At 41.5% G+C, this 19,718-nt stretch overlaps 1 long non-coding RNA gene across 2 annotated transcripts in view; it reads left to right on the forward strand.

Annotated features, from left to right (window-relative positions):
- Positions 1–729: 729 nt before the first annotated feature.
- The window catches only part of LOC128098824 (uncharacterized), a 41,041-nt gene continuing 22,052 nt past the window's right edge, over positions 730–19,718 (forward strand). Inside the window, exons 1-2 of one of the 2 annotated variants that reach the window (XR_008214353.1) lie at positions 730–3,152; positions 4,101–7,573. This is a non-coding gene — a long non-coding RNA (uncharacterized LOC128098824). Of the gene's footprint in view, positions 3,153–4,100; positions 7,574–18,674; positions 18,978–19,718 lie in introns of those variants that run through there. The other variant, XR_008214354.1, reaches the window with a different exon arrangement.

The following is a 19,718-nucleotide window of genomic DNA, read 5'->3' on the forward strand; positions in this document are numbered from 1 at the left end:
GGTATGATCTAACTGTGTTATGATAAGAGCATATATAGAGAGAGTATATATATTTTTCTTGGACATTCTAAAGGCTGTAGGTCACAAAGCCACTATCCACCATAACTTACTGCATCTTTATTCTCTCTCTCTCTCTCTCTCTCTCTCTCTCTCTCTCTCTCTCTCTCTCTGTGTGTGTGTGTGTGTGTGTGTGTGTGTGTGTGTGTGTGTGTGTGTGTGTGTGTGTTTATGTGGGAACATGTGCATATGTGCATGCATATGTGTGGAGGCTAGGGGTTAACCTTACATGTCACTCTTCAGATACTGTCTACCTTTTCTTTTTGAGACAGTTTCTTATTGGTTTGGAACTCACCAAGTAGGCTAGAATAGCTGGCCAGTGTGCTGCAGGGATTAAGGGCAGTGGCAGATTAAGGGCACACACCACAAACCCTGGCTTTCCACATGGTTCTGAAGACTGAGTTTAGGTCCTTGCACAGCAAAGCAAGGACTTTACCAATTGATCCATCCCCACAACTATCTTTAAACCGTGGAAATTCTTGGTTTAAAATTCTATACATGAAAAAAATCTAAAAAATAAATTTAAATATAGTATAGGCTGGTGAAATGGCTTAGCAGGTAAGGGTGATTGCCACTGAGCCTGACTGCCTGAGTTCAAATCCACATGGTGGAAAGAAAGGACTTATTCCTGTAAGTTGTGCTCTGATCTCCACATACGTACCATAGCAAGTGCATGCCATGCTCCCCCACCCAAATTACACATGCCCACTTGAGCATGAACACACACAATAAATTTTTATAAAATTCTATACGTGTTTTGGAGTGTTTGTTATAGGACAGTCTCTGTGCAAAAAGTCACATGTCTTATTACTATTATAACCTCCACAAGAATTACTGTATATGAAGCCATTATTAGCATTTTACTGATTAGAACATGGTTATGTAATTTGCTGAAAACAGTTGCACACTTTATTTTCAGAATAGGTCTTGTAGAGTCCAGGCTGGTCTCACACTCACCTTGTAGCCATGGAGTGCTCTAAATACTGCTCCTCCTGCCTGTCTCTCCTGAGCACTTGGGATTACAGGCATGTACCACAACACCAGGCTTAATGAGCACAAAGTTTAAGGAAAGGTGATAGGCATCTGAGTGTTAGTTATAGGTAAAGTATCTGATGATACCATGCTGCCATTGATGTTTTACAGCAGCTTCCCTAGAGATAGTGAGAAAAACCTATGATTTCAACCCCAAATATGTTAACCTGCAAGACTCAAGTTCTTAAACAACTATAAAGTCAAAATATCAATCTGTTGACAGCTGCAGCCAACATCTAACCAATGCCAAACCCAGAACAAAATGGGTCAGTACATTTGATGTGCTCTGCCATAGCCAACGTCTCTAATTGCTTTTGGCTCTAGGTTTCTGAGGGTAATATATGACAGAGAGTATTTTCTAGGTGTAAATGGCTGAATGTTGTTTCAGACCCATCCAAACTACATCAGCACCAGGGATAAATTGTATTTATTCGTCAACTCTGCACACCTTTTGTGGAAAAAGCGACCTTTCTTAATGGTTATTACAGGAAACATGGCAGGTGGCTGGTGCAATTCCAGTTTAAAATAAGCACCATATTTTCTGCAGCCTGGTCATTGAATGATACTTGAGGATAGGAAGAAACCCATCTTGCATAATAATGAAGGGGTCTTTGAGATTATACCTGCGTGATCTTTTTATTAGCCACCTAACAGCAAGACACAGTTTATGTTTCTGCAACCAGTCCCTGTTGATTTTATAGCTTCTATTTTATTTGTTTAGTTTTTCAAGATTTATCTTTATTTTGTGTACATTGGTGTCTCCCTGTCTGTTGTCTGTGTAAGGGTATCAAATCCCCTGGAACAGGAGCTACAGACAGTTGTAAGCTGCCATGTGGGTGCTGGGAATTGAACCTGGGTCCTCTGGAAGAGCAGCCAGTGCTCTTAACCACTGAGCCATCTCTTCAGCCCCATTCTCTTGCTTCTAAAACTAACACATAAATGTTTACTTTTTTACAAAATTTTTACTATTTTATTTTGTGTGCACATGTGTATGAGTATACATGTGGTGAGCAGAGGGTGATATCCAGTGTCCTCCTCAATCTACATCCACCTTATTTTTTGGAGAAAGGGTCTCACTGAACCTGGAGCTCACTGGTTTCTAGACAGGCTGAGCAGCAGCTCCAAGAGATCGCCTTGTCTTTGCTATCTCTGTGCTCAGGTTATAGGTGCATACTGCCATTCCTGGCTTAAAAGCAAGCGAGCAAACAAACAAACAAGAAAACCACGGGCCCTAAAGGTTCAAACTCATGTCTCCACACTTGCATAGCAAGCAATTTACTTACAGACCCATCTCCCCAGCCCCAATTATATTTATTTTCTAAGCAAAAGCACTATGTTTCTTTCCTGCTGACAGACTATTACAAGCCCTGGGACTCATGCTGTGGCACTCTAACATGGAGAAGCCAGTGCTAGTAGCCACTGGACACCAACCCTCTAGCAACACCTGTGCCTCCAAGACAGGAGCTTTCATTCCCATGCCTCCTCATCTGGCTATGCTCTTGAGAAGACAGGAGATCTCTGTCTCTTGCCAAAGCTTGGCTTAGTGGACTCCATCCAGACTTACCCGTGGGACAGTTTCCGGAGCAACATGGAGCTCTGGGAAAGATCAGCCATCTGGTGGGGATTGGGTGGAAGTGGTAGGGAGCCTTGCTTAGTTTGTGAAGAGATGAAATGGGCATTTCTCGTAGAGCTTAAATACATAGAGAGCTCAGAGGAAAAAGCTGTGGGGTGATTCTTATCATGAAAACTGTATGTGTATATAATCCTTCTTTGGGGAATCCCTTCGGGTGCTGAGGTTTCTGAATATGAGGAAAAGATTTTGATTCATGGAAGATGCTGACAAAGCCACATACAGCCATTTCTTGGCTGATTTTATTATTCTCTAATCATTCCTTGCAGATACAAATTGTTTAAATATTACAAACTATTCCGAAGTCTACCTTATTAAATAAACGTCTAAAATTGGATATATTTGGACACATTTTGTTAAAGTAAATAGTTAAAAATGGATACATTTGAACACATCTCCAACCTCAGATTAGAGAGGGAGAGCCAGAACTGAGGTAAGTGTCTCTGTGGTTCGTATTTATCCCAGTTCCTGATGGTAGTACAAAGGCCTCTGTATAAGTCCTAGTCTTCATGTATTAAGCCAGAGTGTGTTGTGATGATCATGTCCCACCTATATAATAGCATTGCTAACAATTTGAAAAAAAAAAATACTAGCTAGATGACTTCTCAAGATGAAGAAGAAATAAAGGAAATTAATTCATAATAAAAATTCCAACATTACATCTCACTGGTCATGGAGGCACACATCATTAATTCCAGCACCTAGGAGGCAGAGGCAGACAGATCTACATGAGATCTAGGCCAGCCAGGCCTACATATCAAACCGAGTCTACATAATAAGACCCTATATCAGAAAAGCAAACAAAACAAAGACATTATGTCTTAGGCCTGCTTACACCAGAGGCCATAGTGACGTCTATACCCGCTTTCGTCAAATTCTTGTGGATTTCGGGAGAGTTGTCTGTTCCTCTACCTTCCACCTACTGTTGTGCATGGGAACTAATTAAGCACATTTACAAGTATGTATGAAGAATTTCTATGAGTGTAACAGTTATACACTGCAACTGCTATGCAGATTCAAATTTCCATGACTATCGCTGTCATTGGTGTTAAGATTTTCTGAGTGGTGAACAATGCTTTGGAAAATTGAAGATAATCAATAATAACCTACTCTCTGTAATGTATCCCTGGAAACATGATATTAAAACATATCTATTTACCAGTCATCCATCTATCTGTCATCTGTCTATCTATCTACCATATGGTTTAGATTCTACATAAAATAACCATATGCTAGTTTAAACCCAATTTCTGGTATGACTTCTAAAAGTCATTCAGGACTCAGGAAAATGTCCCATTTGTGACCCTCTAATTAGAATGATGATATTATAACCATGTGTATCCTAAAGAGCCTCTGGTGGCTTTGCTCCAATTGTTCACAGGAACACCACGCTGACGCTCTTCAGCACTTTCCCATCTGTGTGGACCGTGGTTCCTACAAGGATGCCCTGATCTTTCCTCCTTCCTAGATGCATTCTTTATCCCTGTTGGAGCTCAGAAAGGTTGGTCCTATGCCTTGCATGTCTTCTCCCCCAAGCTCTACAAGCTGAACCAGATAATTCTCCTACTTCTGTACTTCCAGTTTCCAGTGTTCACATTAACGCTTTTAAAGTTGCATATGAACCTCACCTCAAATCAACTGTAAGCTACTTAAAAGTCATCCTTGTAGTACATCTATAGACTCAGTATGTAGATGCGCTTGAGGACTACAGGTGAGTTAGTAAAGGCGAACAGAGGGAGTGGGTTATATGCTTTTTGAACTTATGAGGATGAAAATATGGGGCAAGACAGTCTGCAATTTAACTTTGAGTCACCATTGTACCCCAGTGTGAATTCATACCAGTGAATTATCTTCATGGTGCCTAGTGGTTCTGCTCATACCCAATTTGACCATATTGGGATGAGTCTCAGAAGTGAATCCATCTACTTTTGCTAAAGTATTGGTTAGTTCTCAAATCACCATATGTGTGATATATATTACCTGAGTCTGGAGATACTGGTGCATAAGCAAGATAGAATAAAACAAACAACTAATAGTGGTGATATATTTGTAATCTAATAAATAAAACTTGCCTAAAGATCAGAGGACAGAGCTAGCCACAGAGTTGGTTACAGAGGTCAGGCAGTGGTGGCACACACCTTTAATCCTAGCACTCAGGAGGCAAAGGCAGAGATCCGTCTGGATTTCTGTGAATTCAAGGCCACGCTGGGCTACACGAGATTAATCCAGTCTAAAAGAGAAACAGCCAGACAGTGGTGGCACACACCTTTAACTCCAGCACTTGGGATCACACACCTTTAATTCCAGCACTAGGAAGATTGAGACAGGAAGTGATATGGCTGGACAGAGAAAGGAATATAAGGTGGGAGGAGACAGGAACTCAGGTCTTTTCAGGCTCTTGCAGGCTGAGGAGTTGGTGAGTTAAGAGGTAGCTTGTGGGGGCTGGAGAGATGGCTCAGAGCTTAAGAGCACTGACTGCTCTTCCAGAGGTCCTGAGTTCAATTCCCAGGGCCCACGTGGTGGCTCACAACCACCTGTAATGAGATCTGGCACCCTCTTCTGTATACATAATAAATAAATAAATAAATCTAAAAAAAAAAAAGAGAGAGGTGGCTTGCTCTGCTTCTCTGATCTTTTAACTTTCACCCTGATATCTGGCTCTGGGTTTTGTAGCAGGAATCTTAGAGAGTCTTATTAATAAAATCAAACCTGAGGCCAGTTATTGGGGTGAAATGCTGGAAGGTCAGAGAGACAGAACAAGCCACAGCTAACCTCACCTGGCCAACTTCTCAGCTGGTCTTGTTTCCTCAGACTGGAAGCTTCTGTGTCCTCATCCCAATGTCTCTCAGCTGAACTGTGCTGCTAGAAGCCTGAAAGCTTAACCAGCCAAATGCTTAACCATCCAAATACTGCTAGTTTCTGGTCCTCACGCCTTATAAACCTTTCTGCTTTCTACCACCACTCCCTGGGATTAAAGGCTCGCTTTCTGGGATTAAAGGCGTGAGTCACCATGCCTGGCTGTTTCCAATGCGGCCTTGAACTCACAGAGATCCAGGGGGATTTCTGTCTCTGGAATGCTAGGATTAAAGGCGTGTGCTAACATTTTCTAGCCTAAGTATCTTGTGGCTTTTCTGTTCTCTGACCCCAGATAAGTTTATTAAGGTACACAATATTTTGGGGAACACAATACCACCACAGGGTTTTTATTAAGATCAATTAGAATTTGTGCAATAACTAATGCTGCTTGTCCCTTCAAATCCCCACTTTGATGAACACTTCTCCATATAACACACTTCAAATCCATCAATCAACCAATCAGTCTAGTTGCTGAGACCACCTCCAGCTGCAACCTACATTCCACAAACTGCATGAACATCCGGCAGGCCACTGAAAGTAGAATGATGGTGGTGATTGACACGCAGCAGCATTGCTTGACTGCTAGCAAAGCTTCTGCACTGGTCCTTGTTCCTAAGTCATCAGTATTTTATCTCAGTTATGCATCATTTTGCTGTACAACGTTTCCCCCAATTTAGTCAAATTACATATATGCAATATGTATAAATATATGTACATACGTATATACATACATATATACAATGTACATACACACATATATCTATATATAATACTGGATTCAGTCAACGTTGATCACAAATAATCATTTTATAAATATGTGCAAATTTCCTACTATAGCTGTAACTTTGTTGGACCACCACCATTGTTCAAAAGAAGTTAAACCTCTTAATAGTTCCCAATTCTACACTAATGAAGTATTTAATCCCTCAGACAATGCACTGGGTATTTTCAAAACATTTTCTCATTTAATCCTCCTAGGGACTTGATCGAGACAGGCAGTATTCTTGTCATCCCCAGAAAAGAAAACTAAACCTTAGAGAAGTGTCTTTACCTTCATAAGCAGAATAGTCAAGAGTCTGGCCCTGTTCTGCCTGCCTCCAAAGTGTGCGTCCTAACCCTGATGCCCTTCTGATCTTAGTTGGGAAAGGAGGGAATGTGGGTCTGAAAGAAGACTTGGAACACACAGGGTGAAATGAAGGGCTAATGGGAACTGTTGAATGCATGGACTCAGAGGCAAGAGCTAATGCTGGTGATACTGGAGATGTGCAGTTGGGTCATTCTTGGAAGGAGAGTGTGCATGGCAAGTATGAATGAATATTTGGGGACAGAGGCTGAGCAAGAGGTAACACTGGGACATACACATGGGGAAAAAAGCCATGAGTAAGTTACCAATGGAATGTATGACTGAGAAGTTTATGGGAGAACCAGCTAGAAGCAAATGCCAGAGAAACCCACACAGCCACCTGCATCAATGTCTCATGAACTTCATGCAAATAACTCCGGTGTACCTCACGAAAGTCTGTTTCTTTTGTTCTCCAGCTCAAGCAATCAAAGCCTGTGAGTCATGTCCTGGCCACCTTTCATCTGTTCTAGGCCAGCTGTCTAGAGACACCCAAGGAGAAGGTGGATGAAAGGCAAATTACCTGTCTTTTGGGTTTCGTGGCATGCTGGCCTAAGGGTGACAATTGACAGGGGAAGTCCTGGAATTGATGCTCATTTTGAAGGGTCATCAAGTAGATTACAGCTCAAATTAGATTTTGTAATCCAATCCAGCACCAGGAGCAGTAACAGTGGGATTGGGATCTATGTCTAACATATGTCTACCTCTAGGGGGCGCTGGGGAGCACAGACCTCCTGGTCTTTATTTGCCTTTGGTTCCTGACTCTCCACACCATCTCTTCTTTCTGACTCCATTGTGTGAAGAAATGGCCTTCAGGCTTCCCACACAGGCCTGCTTGAGGAGGAACAAGAGCAGCTGGACCAGGACTACATGACAATGTGAGTCTGTCATGCCTCACATGACAAGGAGCATTGCTCACTTACCCAGAAGGGATGCATATCCTCTAGTAAAAATCATCAATAAAATATAACACAACCTGGAAAGTGAAACACCGAAAGAGATTTATCACGTCTGTACATTAGCCCTCGCGCTAAGCCATTCACCCAGAAGCTTCATGTATAATGCGACCGTGATCATTACAGCTCTCAGAGGCAGATACCGCAATCATCCCCATTTATAGATGGGATAACTGAAGTAGGGCGGTAAGTACACCTGGCTATCCTGGAATGCTCTGTTCAAATACGGCTGGTACGTTAGGAAACAACTGTGATTTTTTTCCCCCCTAATTTGCTTATGTGTGATTCTCACTGCAATAAACGCCCAGTTAATGGAGAACTATACCCAGAAGAGCTGGGTTACCTGGACTCTTCACTGTTTCTAAGAATGGTTCGTCCCATCTATACGATTTTGTAAGTTTACAATGATGCAAAAACCATACTTTCGGTTTTGAATTTTGACCTTGTCCCAGCCAGTGTTATGTGGTGGGAATAGCTATGACATGTGGCAGTGACAGTGAGCCACAGCTCCAAGTCAGCTCTGTGAGCACCAGGAGAAAGAGCTGGTGTGCGACAGCATGCAATGCTGTATGGCGCTCAGTTAGCTTGAAATGGTTAAATGCATTTCAATTCATGTCATCTTCAACTTCTGAGGGGTGTACTAGGGAACATAACCCCACTCTAAGTCAGGGAACATCTGCACAGGAAGCACAACCCTATCCAACATCTACCACCCACCAGGGATGTTCAGAGCCCCACCTTCTTCATCCAGCCCTGCAAGTTTCCTTTCCCCTAACCTCATTGTACCTCACGAGCTCCAACTTTCCCATGAAATTCCCACGAGTAAATGTCACATCATCTTCATAATAGGTGCCGTATTTATTGGGGGCATCCATGTATTTCTTGGCTATGTAACAAGTGTAATCATGAATACCATGTGTTATGTTCTTAACTATTTTTTTTGTAAAGTGTCTCTGATGAGGTTTTTAATGTGCTGTGCCCATAACACCCTTTTTCCTTATAAGCACTGTGGTTTTTATTACCCAGTTCTGCACAGCACAGTGATTTTTAGAAACACATATGTTGTGTTAAAGCATAACTATTAGTAACTGAGACAAGGTCACTCACTAAGTAACAGCCTAGCAGGGATTTCAACATGATCTGCCAAGGAACTGCTGTTGAACCTCCATATTTTCTCTGCTTTGGCATGTAGGATCTCTTTTAATCTTCACAGCAGCCATAAGAGGGTCCTTCTTATTTCTCTTTTACGGATGAAAAAAAAATCAAGATTCAAAAACTTGACAGAGCAAATCTTAGATGATGTTAACCATAAGTGGGAACTTGGAAGTTCACGTGGGAGGCCTGTTTTCTCTGAGGAGATGACGCAGGTCAGGATTCCGGCAGGAGTATAGAGGGTCCTAGAGGTCTAGTGAAGGGATAACATCACAGGTCAACAGAGGCCTGAATTCCAGTGTTCCTTCATCATGACTTGTGCGAGGGTCATGGCTATTCATTAGTCCCTTCCCTTTGTTCTGTTCACTGAGTCCTTCATCAAGCAGTTTCTGAACAAGTGTGATGTTTCTAACATTTAAGTCAGAGCTTCCCTCCATAATCTACTCCCTTCACACTCGGGATTTCCCCTAACTTTTTATTTGTATATGTGTGTGTATACCCATTTGTATGCAGTGAAATGTGTGAGTACATACGTGTGTGTGCACACAAGTGTATGCGCAAAGGATACATTCGGGCATCATCCTTTAAGAGCGATCCATGTTTTTTAAGACAGGGTCTCTCACTGCCCCCACACTTATCAAGTAGGCTGGCTGTCCAGCAACCCCAGGAGTCTGCCTGCTGCCTCTGCAGTATTGGGATTACAAATACATGCTACAAAGCCTGGATTTCTTGCCCCCAAGGCTCTGCAAATTACACTCAGGTCCCCATGCTTGAAAGCCAGCGCTCTACCAGCTGAGCCCTCCCCCTAGCCTGGAGTTCCCTAACTAATACCGTACCTTATCGTTTATCCTCAGTATTCACCACTAGCAATGCTGCCATGATCATTTCCCATATATCCTTTGGTCCTTTCCCTAATATGATGGTGCTCTCAGGAAGACTACAAATCCATCTTTTTTTTTTCTTCTATATGTCTTTAGCACTCAGTACCATACCTGACACACACTAAGTGCTTAATAAATGCCTGACTGGTTACCACTGACCTTCCACTTGGCCTAGATACAAAGGAAGCACAGAGTACAGAGAGTATCTTCCGTCTAGACAGGCATCTCTCAAACAAATAAAGTTTTAACAGTTATTGAAATTCTTGAGCTGGGAGGACGGGTCCCTGCAGTGTGCACACAGGAGAACTGTAAAGAAAAAGTCGCTGACAGATGGGAAACTGATCCACAACAGCGTCTATAAACGGATCATGAAATAATCAGGTTGCTTGGTCTTTTATTTGTTTCTGGATGGAGTCCCAGGCAGGGAAGATAACCTTCGCCTCAGAACAATGTGGCGCATCATATGTAAATGTAATGAGATGATGAATTGTTCCAGTGTCATTATGCCCATGATTTATGGGGAGACATTATCTGCTAAAAGCCCAGGCTGAAAGAATATTGATTTCACTTTTACTGAGACAGCCATTTAAAACTTTTTTTTTTTTTAAAGACAGAACATGATTGTTTGAAAGACCAACGTCAAAAAGGCCAGTTTCAGACCCTTTGGTAGGGAGGAATGGGAGAAAGTCATGGGGTGAGATGGCTCCTTTTAGGGACAGGTGAGGTCCCCATGCTCTGTGTTCTCCTGTAACGCCCTGTAGCTCTCCTTTGCTGCTCTGAGCTGCACTCATGGGACTTGATACCAAATTCTCTGCTAGGACCTTTATAGGTTCAGAGCCAACTTTTACTTCATGCTGGCAAATGCTTTTCTGACCTTTAATCCTGTTACTCAATTTATTTTGAAATCCAGAGGAAGTAGGTTGATACTACTTGGTGGCAGGGGTAATGCCGAGAGAGAGAAAGATCCTCTCCCCTCAAGGGGAAGAAAACAACTTTCTGTTATGCTACTAAGTACATTAGGCTTCCTCCAGAATATGGGCGATCGGACATTTTGAGTTTACCGAACAGGGGGACATGGCAGTCAGCACTAACATGGCAGATCTCGATCTGTGCTAGTTGAAGAAATAGTCCCTCCTGTACTCTACGGCCTGCTTTTCCTGCTATGCAAAAGGATAAGCCAGAATTAATACAAGATAAACCTTGAGTTTAAAATCATATTCATTTGATCCTCCCAACACAGTTAAAAGACCACTATTATTGCCTTCATTTATCAATAAGGAAACTGGAGAACAGGAACAATTAACACAGGATTATAATAATATAAATGGGGGAATTCTCAGAAAGCTTCACTCCCAAAAGAAGAACTACAGACAATTGCTGGTTGCTGAGAGACAGAGAATCAGTCTTCTCCAGGGAAGAGCCCCCTGGTAGGCTAGGAAATCTCAGGAGGTCCTAAATACCTGTGAGCCACAGTAAATGAGCTTGGCAGCTTACGTTTATAAACTTAAATACATGCATACATAAATGTGTGTGTGTGTGTGTGTGTGTGTGTGTGTGTGTGTGTGTGTGTGTGTGTAACAATTATGATTTAAAGATAAGAGGCCGTGAATCTGAGGAGTGGAAGGGACCTGAGAGGAATTGGAGGGAGGATAACTAGGGGAGAATGATGTAATACAGTATTCATACATGAAATTCTCAAAAATAAAAATTTTAAATTGTAAAAAATTATACTATTTGGCTGTGAACCTGCTCTGCAGTTCAGGCAGCTTTTTTTTTTTTTTTTTTTTTGGTTTTTCGAGACAGGGTTTCTCTGTGTAGCTTTGCGCCTTTCCTGGAACTCGCTTTGGAGACCAGGCTGGCCTCGAACTCACAGAGATCCGCCTGGCTCTGCCTCCCGAGTGCTGGGATTAAAGGCGTGCGCCACCACCGCCTGGCTCAGGCAGCTTTTAAACTTGACAATCCTCTGCCTTGGCTTTTCAAGTAGCTGGAGTTACAGGCCTGCACTACTGGGCCTGGCGTTCTCACTGTTCTTATCATGAGTCAGTAAATTAATTTAAAATAAATCTCTCTTCATCTGCTATGTGCCATAAGGAAAATTTCCAGAGACCTTGCCTTAAAAAGGAATTGTAATCAGTTACGTTTATTCTACAGGAGAAAGGACCCACAGAGCTTCTTTGTGCTCAATCCAGAAGTCATCTCCAGTATATCCTAAGTTGCATTTTGAATGGCTGGCTGTATCATGATACATACTGCCTGGTTGGATATTTTTTCTTTCTTTTAAATAAGTTGCATCTTACATTATTTTCTAAAGCCCTTTCTAAATAACGGCCATGGACCTGCTAACTCTCCACATAGACCTTGCTTCATTTCCCTATCACATACACCACTGTTTTACATACTACATTTTCATTACTTTGTTTTCTCCTCTCCAGAATGTGAGCCATGTGAGAGCAGGAATTTGTCTGTTTGCTCAACAATACATACCCAGAGCACAGACTAGTTCTTGGTTCTTGTTGGTAAATGCTCAACAAATGTCAAATGCATGATGGTGAGCTAGCTCTTCCTCACTTGAAGCAGGCATTTCTCAGTATTATCCTCCTCTTAGGAGTTCCTGATAATATTCAACAAAAGCAATGCATTTCTCCCAAGTTCTCTTGCAGCTATGTAAGGTCATGTGACCATATTGAACCAATGAGTTAAAATAGAAGTGTTATACTGAACATTTAGTGAACTCTACAATTGCTTTCCATGGCTTCTGTAGTGAATTATCTCAAATGTGGTGGTTTAAAATACTGTACTTTTATTCTCTGATAGCTTGAGAGTTTAGAAATTCAAAATTGGTTTCAATTGGAGAAAGTCAGAAGGTTAGGAGGGCTGCAGTTCTTCTGGCTGCTCAAGTGGGAATTAATTTTCTTGACTTATTCATTTCTGGAGCTGCATTATTTGATCCTTTTCTCTCATTTCAACCACCACCTCTAACTTCTGTCTCTGCCACAGTGAGATCTTCTCTTTTACAGGGACACTTGTGGTTAAAGAACAATCTCGTTTTAATAGCCTTAATTAAAGCATGTCTACAGAGTCTCTTTTCCAAGTTCATGGGTCCTAATGATCAGGACATAGATGTTTTAAGGAATCATCATACAGATTCTACCTGAACTCAGCGTGTACTTGATGGAACTCAAGGTACTATTTAGGCCATGAGGAAGGGTGTCACAGAGAGAAACAGAGAACACCAATCAAACTTGCAAATTTGCCTGCCTAGTACGGTGTGGCAGAAGTTAGTTTGCTTCACTTCCAAGCTGGGTCTCAAAGGCCTTACATTTGTCTTTGACCCTAATAGGAGAACAAATCTACCAAAGCCTGTTGGGAGAAGATGTGTGGTCCGGTCATTACAATGTCGTAAAGCAGAGATGGACAGCCACTAGATATGTGAGCATGGCTGTTACTGACCATCCAATCTCAGCCAACCTTCAGCTGACCACAGACATACGGCCTCGCCAGGTTAAGGTCATCCAGTCCTGGCTCAGACCATCGCTAGTGCTCAGCTGACCCACAGAGCCTAAGTCACAACAAACTATCACTCTAAACTTGCTGTGTCTGTGTTTTGTACTAAAGCTGCCTAAAAGAAAAGCACCCAAATATGCCATCAACATAAGGTATAAACAACCCAAGAGTTATCTACAATTCAGTTGTGAATTATCTTTTTGCTTCATCTCCATAAGTCATCGGTATGCAAGATAATTTAAAAATATGACAAACTTTAATAAAAAAATTCAGTAAAAACATATTCCGATCAATGCATATTAGAAAACAATGGTTTTTCTTTCTGAATAAAAGTCATATAAAGTTTTTGCTCAAGATTACTAAATCAAAAAAGTATCCTTAGAAATATGATCTAACCAGTAGTAATGGAAAAGCCTGGAAAACTTGGAAATGAATGTCCGAGGGTCAACGAAATGCAGCAGCATCACAGGTGAGCAGGAGCTGCCTGGGCTGGCTAAACCTTAAGCAATGCACCTCACATAAGCATTAGACAACTCCTCAAAATAGTACCCTGAAGGAATTTATGTTCTAAGTCTGAGGAACAAGACTAACGGTAGGCACCCTGAAGAGATGTAGAGAGAGTTTTGCCCGATAATTCGCTTCTGTGGCCTAGCAGGCATCTGTATGTGGCATGTATGTATGCAGACATACATCTCTGAGTATGTTTATACAAAGTCTTATCTGAGAATCTCATTACCCTTCATGGGCTTTAATTAAATGCCACAATACCCCTGACGAAACAGCTATTATTTCAGATGTATAATTGAGACACTTAATCAAGGCTCCTGAAACAGATGAGGCAATGTGCCTAAGGACGGCAGGAAGTGCTTATCTAAACTGCAAGCAAGCCTAAAGCCTTTCTCCTTGGTTCTGACTCTTACTACCTCACCACACAGCCTGAGGGAGCAGAAAATTACCTCCTTTGCCTTGTTTCTCCGTGTGAAATTGTCTCTCCCTAGACTCTTCTGGTTATGATGGAAGGAAACTGTTTGCTTGCCTTTCTCCCACCTCTTTCCTGTCACGAATAAGTTCCTGTTCTTCGTGTGGAGAGGATCCCAACAAAGGCCTTTTCAGAAGGATCTACCTGAGACACTGAGGCGAACACCAAGAATCTCTGCTGTTCAGGAGCATTTGAATCCCTATCTAAAAAGCTTTGTCAATGTAAACAGGCTAGAAGCTGTATGCATTCCCTGCCAGGGGTAATGATCCATGGCCAAACATAATCTTTGGCTTATTTAGACTTCCTGGAACCATGGGTTCAAATCCTATCAGGTCAGCCTGGGCCTTTATTCTTCCAAATTAGTTAAATGGAGCAGAAGAGTTTGCCCTGTAGAACTTCTTGGCTAAGATTTGTGGAAATCAGACGTCTAATTTCGACATGCTGGGTTGTTGCTACTTTGAGGAAAGTTGCTGAGTTTACCTTGGATCACTAGATCAAAGCTGAATACTGCTAGTTAAGCACCTCTTTAAAAGGACTCATAATATTTGCTTTTGGAAACTTCAGCCAGAATTTTTAATAGCAGCTGTACATGAATGTTCTCTAGATTCTTAGATTAATCGTTTTGTATTATGCATCCTGCACTGAAACACACACACACACACACACACACACACACACACACACACACACACACACACACGCATGCAAACAAATTCATGTACATATACACATATGCAAATACCCACAAATGCACAAAAATACACACACACAAACACATAAACAAACACAAATTACAAAACTGGTTCTGTTTGACCTTTATGTCATGGAGAAAAAAATCATGGATGGCAGTAAAGACTGGGAACATCCTTGTTAAATATTTATTCACAGGCTGCTCAGTAGATGTGTTATATAACTTCAACCCTACATTTGCTTGTACTAAATACTCGTGATTATCCCCAGACAGCCCTTCTTATCCATGGGGTCTTCATCTATATATTCAACCACCTCACACTGAAAATGTTCTGAGTTAAAGAAATTGCACTAAACCCTTTCCTGTTATTATCCCCTAAACAATACAGTATGACAACTATTGACATGTCATTTACATTTTATTAGGGAGTATATATAATCTGGACACAGTTTAAAGCATATGGTAGAATCACAGTGCTATCTCCAAATATTAGGTCTCTATGAATGTTGGTATGGGAGAGGTGGACAGTCATAGAGCAATGCTTTCGGGGATCAATAGACAATTATTACACGTGCTACCAAAGGCGGAGGAAGACTGTGCTATGCTTTCCTTCATCAGGGTTTCTTAACTCAGCACTACAGGCATTTGAGCTGAACAGTTCTTTGTTGGGGCTTTATCCTAAGCATCACAGAGTATTTGGCAGTGTAACTGTCCTCTCACCCTGGATGCCAACAACACTCTTCTCCCCCCACCCCATGACGATAATGAAATTTTTACATGTCCTATGTTTGCTGATGGGGAAAATCAACTCTGGGTTAGAACCATTGGTCTAGAATGTGACATACAGTGCTCATGATACATACATATAACCTAAGTCCTGACCATAAAGGTAAGCCATCTCCTGACCAAATGGGAAAAATGACATTTTCTTCAGAGGAAGTTCACAAGACCACCTTTGTTAGGAGAAAGCTAACCCTATAAAGCAGCAGAGGAGAGAATCCATTGCCCAAAGGTGTGGTATGCAGTGTGACCATGACTGATGTAACCTAGATGAAGAAATCACATAATTACTGTAGCCATACATGTATAAATAGCCTACCTCCTTTTTTCGTGTGTGTGTGTGTGTGTGTGTGTGTGTGTGTGTGTGTGTGTGTGTGAAAAAGGATAATTCTAGGGGAAAAGTCATTGCCATGATCATTTTAAAGGCTATCCGTGCTGTCAAAAGTCTAAATAACTATATGTTTCACTCTCCTCTAAAAATAGAAAGCCCTAAATAACACAATGCTGTGTTTTACCTTGATGATACCACATTCAGTTCTAACTCAAAAATATATTTGCTGTCATCCATGCTTTATGAAATAATTCCCACTTGATAATTACATAACTTGAGCAGAAATACCAATGCATTTGTCATGAACACTTAATATATTCAATGGGAAGTGTCACAGGAGATTTTTGATTCAGCTACTGCTAAGGAAAAGGAATGTGAATCGTTCAGAATATGATGCTCACTTAGATTTTACACATAAAGTCACAACTAAGACTTTAAGACTTGCATTTTCTTGGAAGCCTCCAGTGGCCCAGTTAGCACTACTACCACCCCTCCCAAATTGCCCCCCTGTGAAAGACCAGCTTCCCAAAGGAGGGGCTGTGTGCTCTGCTAGGACCACTAATAATTCTGTGCACACACTAAGCCCGCAGTCACTTATGTGCTAATGATAAGCTAACTCTAAGCTCACCTCTAAGCATACTGCTCTGAAACCAGGCCAAGCAACAACGCTCTTTCTTTCCCAGCCTGCTTATGCTTTGAGGCTGCGCTGGTCTGCATTCCCAGGCACACCTCTGTTCTGTAGACCCTCTGCCCCGCATGTTAGTGATATGCTGGCTAGCCTTCTCTAGCTTTGCTGAGTCCCAATTTTCTCATCAATAATGAAGACTAATTATTGATGTCACATTACATTGAAATGTAAGTGAGAAATGTACTTAAGGCCTTTACAAACTCCCCAGTACACAGAGAATGCTATGATCTACTGTATTTATGGCTGAATTCTCCCATAGGTCCAAAAGTAAAATTTTTTAAGGAAAAGATTAAGAGTATGATTTCTCTATAACATGATTTTTTTCTATAACATGGCTCTTTAACATATTTAGAATAATTTCTCTTTAAAGGACTTTGTATCTGTTTCATCAGGCTCTTTCTAGGTACTATATAGAATTTATAAAAGTGGACAGGGCATTGCTCATATGCATTGATCATTCCTTTGTCGTTTTTTTTAAACCACTGCTACATGGTTTTCAGATTCTTTTGACTTTATTATATTAGCAATAACAGGCAAATAAATAATTCCTGTCTTCCATTTACTTCTGCATGTATTTTCTTTTTTTACTTTAGTTTGACTGGATGGCTCAATTAATTCAAATAGTGTTCAAATGCAATTTTTATTTATAGTTTTTCTTATTTAATGGGAAGTATCTTGGGCTCTTATTAATTGTTCAACTATTCATAATGGACTTTTTCTACTTGAAAATATTACTTTTAATATTTCAGTTGACCTTCCAACATACCATTTAATGCCTCTTTTATTTTAAAAAAAATCAATAAAAATGAACGTAAACACTGAAGACTTTTCAAACTTTAAAACAATGAACATGAATACAGTTTCATTTAATAATTTTAATAGAAAATCATAGACAAGAAAGTAGAAGGACACAGAAATGGCTACCTTAATCAAACCAGCATTTCATTCTCCTGTATTTTTTAAAAAGGCTAGCCTGGACTAATTCCTTCTCTATGAGCCATTCCAGGGAGAGTACCTAAAAAATGGCAATATGCTCCTGCGTTCTACCTTTGGTCAGCTGCTTTCTGGCTTTTCGTTTCTACTTGGAGACATGCCAGTATTTGCTACACAAGGACAAAAATGTCTAACTGTAGAGTTACCCAAAATAATATTTTACAAATACGAATCACAACAGTTTCCCCCTCTACATCATGGGGTCACAACTGCCATATAATTTCCAATGTGAGGTCTATGCCCATTCCTGCTTCCTCCAATCACATCACAGCCCAGGTGCTCAGCCTGACCTCCAGTGAGCCACACATTGGTAGGGTGACTCTACTCATTTCTTCATTTACACTAGAGCCATCTCTGTGTTCCCGCCCCTACTCCCCAGGTTCAGCACTCCATCATTTCCTAGCAAAGTTCATAGTCACCATTCCAGGCACCCTTCTCTTCTGGAACCCACAGCATCCCTGCATCCTCTAGCCCACAGCATCCTTGTGCCACATGCCTCTGAGGACTTAGTGTCTGTGGCAAGCAGGCTTGTCCCCAAGCTGCTTTGTCACATTTTATAGGAAGAATCTCACTTCTCTTTCTTTGTGCTGACCTTAGAGAAAAGGTAGACCTCCATACTAGCCACTGTGGAGAACAGAAAGAGTTACTGAGAAATCCTACAGATTGAAATATTTCTTAGGCAAGACTCAGACCTAGTAGACAACTTACCACAGAGGTAAATCTCCATGACTACTTGATATGAGGAGAGCTTCTGGGGCTAATGAGCTAAGGGAACATCTTGGTGAGTTTTTCTCCTTACCTGTGAGTTGCTCCGTACTCAAGTTATAGTATAATATACCAGATAGTATTCTGGGAGGCTACTTTTAATTTCAAAAAGAAACTTTTGATATCTTCATGTTGTACAAATGCAATATCCCTGAAAGGCTCATGTGCCCCAAGTTAGGTCTCTAGAGCAGAGTGTTCAGAGGTGGGACACTGAGAGGTGACTGGGTCATGAGGCTTCTGACCTCATCGGTGGATTAATCCACTAAGAATTCATAGGTGATGGATGGTTAAGAGGTGGGGTAGTTGTAATTCCTGGGGGGGGGGGCATACCCACGAATGCATCTTAACCCTCCACTTCTTCATCCTTCCCTTTTCCTTTCTCTCTGTCTTCCCCTCCCCTCTCTCTCCATCTCTACCCACTTTCCCTGTTTTGCTGTTGTTTTGTTTTTGTTTTTCTATGAGGTAAATAATCTCCTCTCATATAGGCTCCTGTTGCCATGATGTTCTGCCTCATTTCGGGCTATAGCAACAGAGCAGGTGACCCTGGACTGAAACTGCCAAGGTTTGTGAACCAAATAAAACCATCCTCATCCTCATCCTCCTCCTCCTCCTCCTCCTCCTCCTCCTCCTCCTCCTCCTCCTCCTCCTCCTTCTCTTCCTCCTTCTCTTCTTCTTTCCCCTCCTCCTCCTCTTCCTCCTCCTCCTCCTCCTTCTCCTCCTCCTCCTTCTCTTCCTCCTCCTCTTTTTCTTTCCCCTCCTCCTCCTCCTCCTCCTCTTCCTTTCCTCCTCTTCTCTCCTCCTCCTCCTCTTCCTTCTTTTTAATCTCAGGTATTTTGTCACAGTGATGAAAGTCTATCACAGACACAGTAGTTTTATGATGAAAGTCCTCTCTTTCTCTCTCTCTCTCTCTCTCTCTCTCTCTCTCTCTCTCTCTCTCGTGTGCATGTGTGTGTGCATGTGTGTGTGTATGTGTGTCTGTGTAGTAGTAGTAGTAGTAGCAGTAGTAGTAGTAGTAATAGTAGTAGTAGAGTGCAGGAAGCTCAATCATCCTCTCTCTGGGGTGGGGTGGGGGAATGTAATGTTGGTTAAGGCATTCCCTTCTAACCAAGGCAATTCCTAGACCAGGGTTTAGCTGTGAGTGGTCAAGAGCCATATTCCCAGAAGCCTGTAAATGTAAATCCTACTGCTTAAAGGGACACCTGGGCAGTCACTGAGGCTTTCCTCATAACTTGAACAAGAAACATTTTCCTTCCATAGCATTTGAACTCACAGATGTTGTTTGTCAACAGTGTCGTAGAATTCA

The sequence above is a fragment of the Peromyscus californicus genome, unplaced genomic scaffold (genome assembly GCF_007827085.1).
Source record: "Peromyscus californicus insignis strain IS unplaced genomic scaffold, ASM782708v3 Scaffold_6__1_contigs__length_162567912, whole genome shotgun sequence".
Lineage (NCBI taxonomy): Eukaryota > Metazoa > Chordata > Mammalia > Rodentia > Cricetidae > Peromyscus > Peromyscus californicus.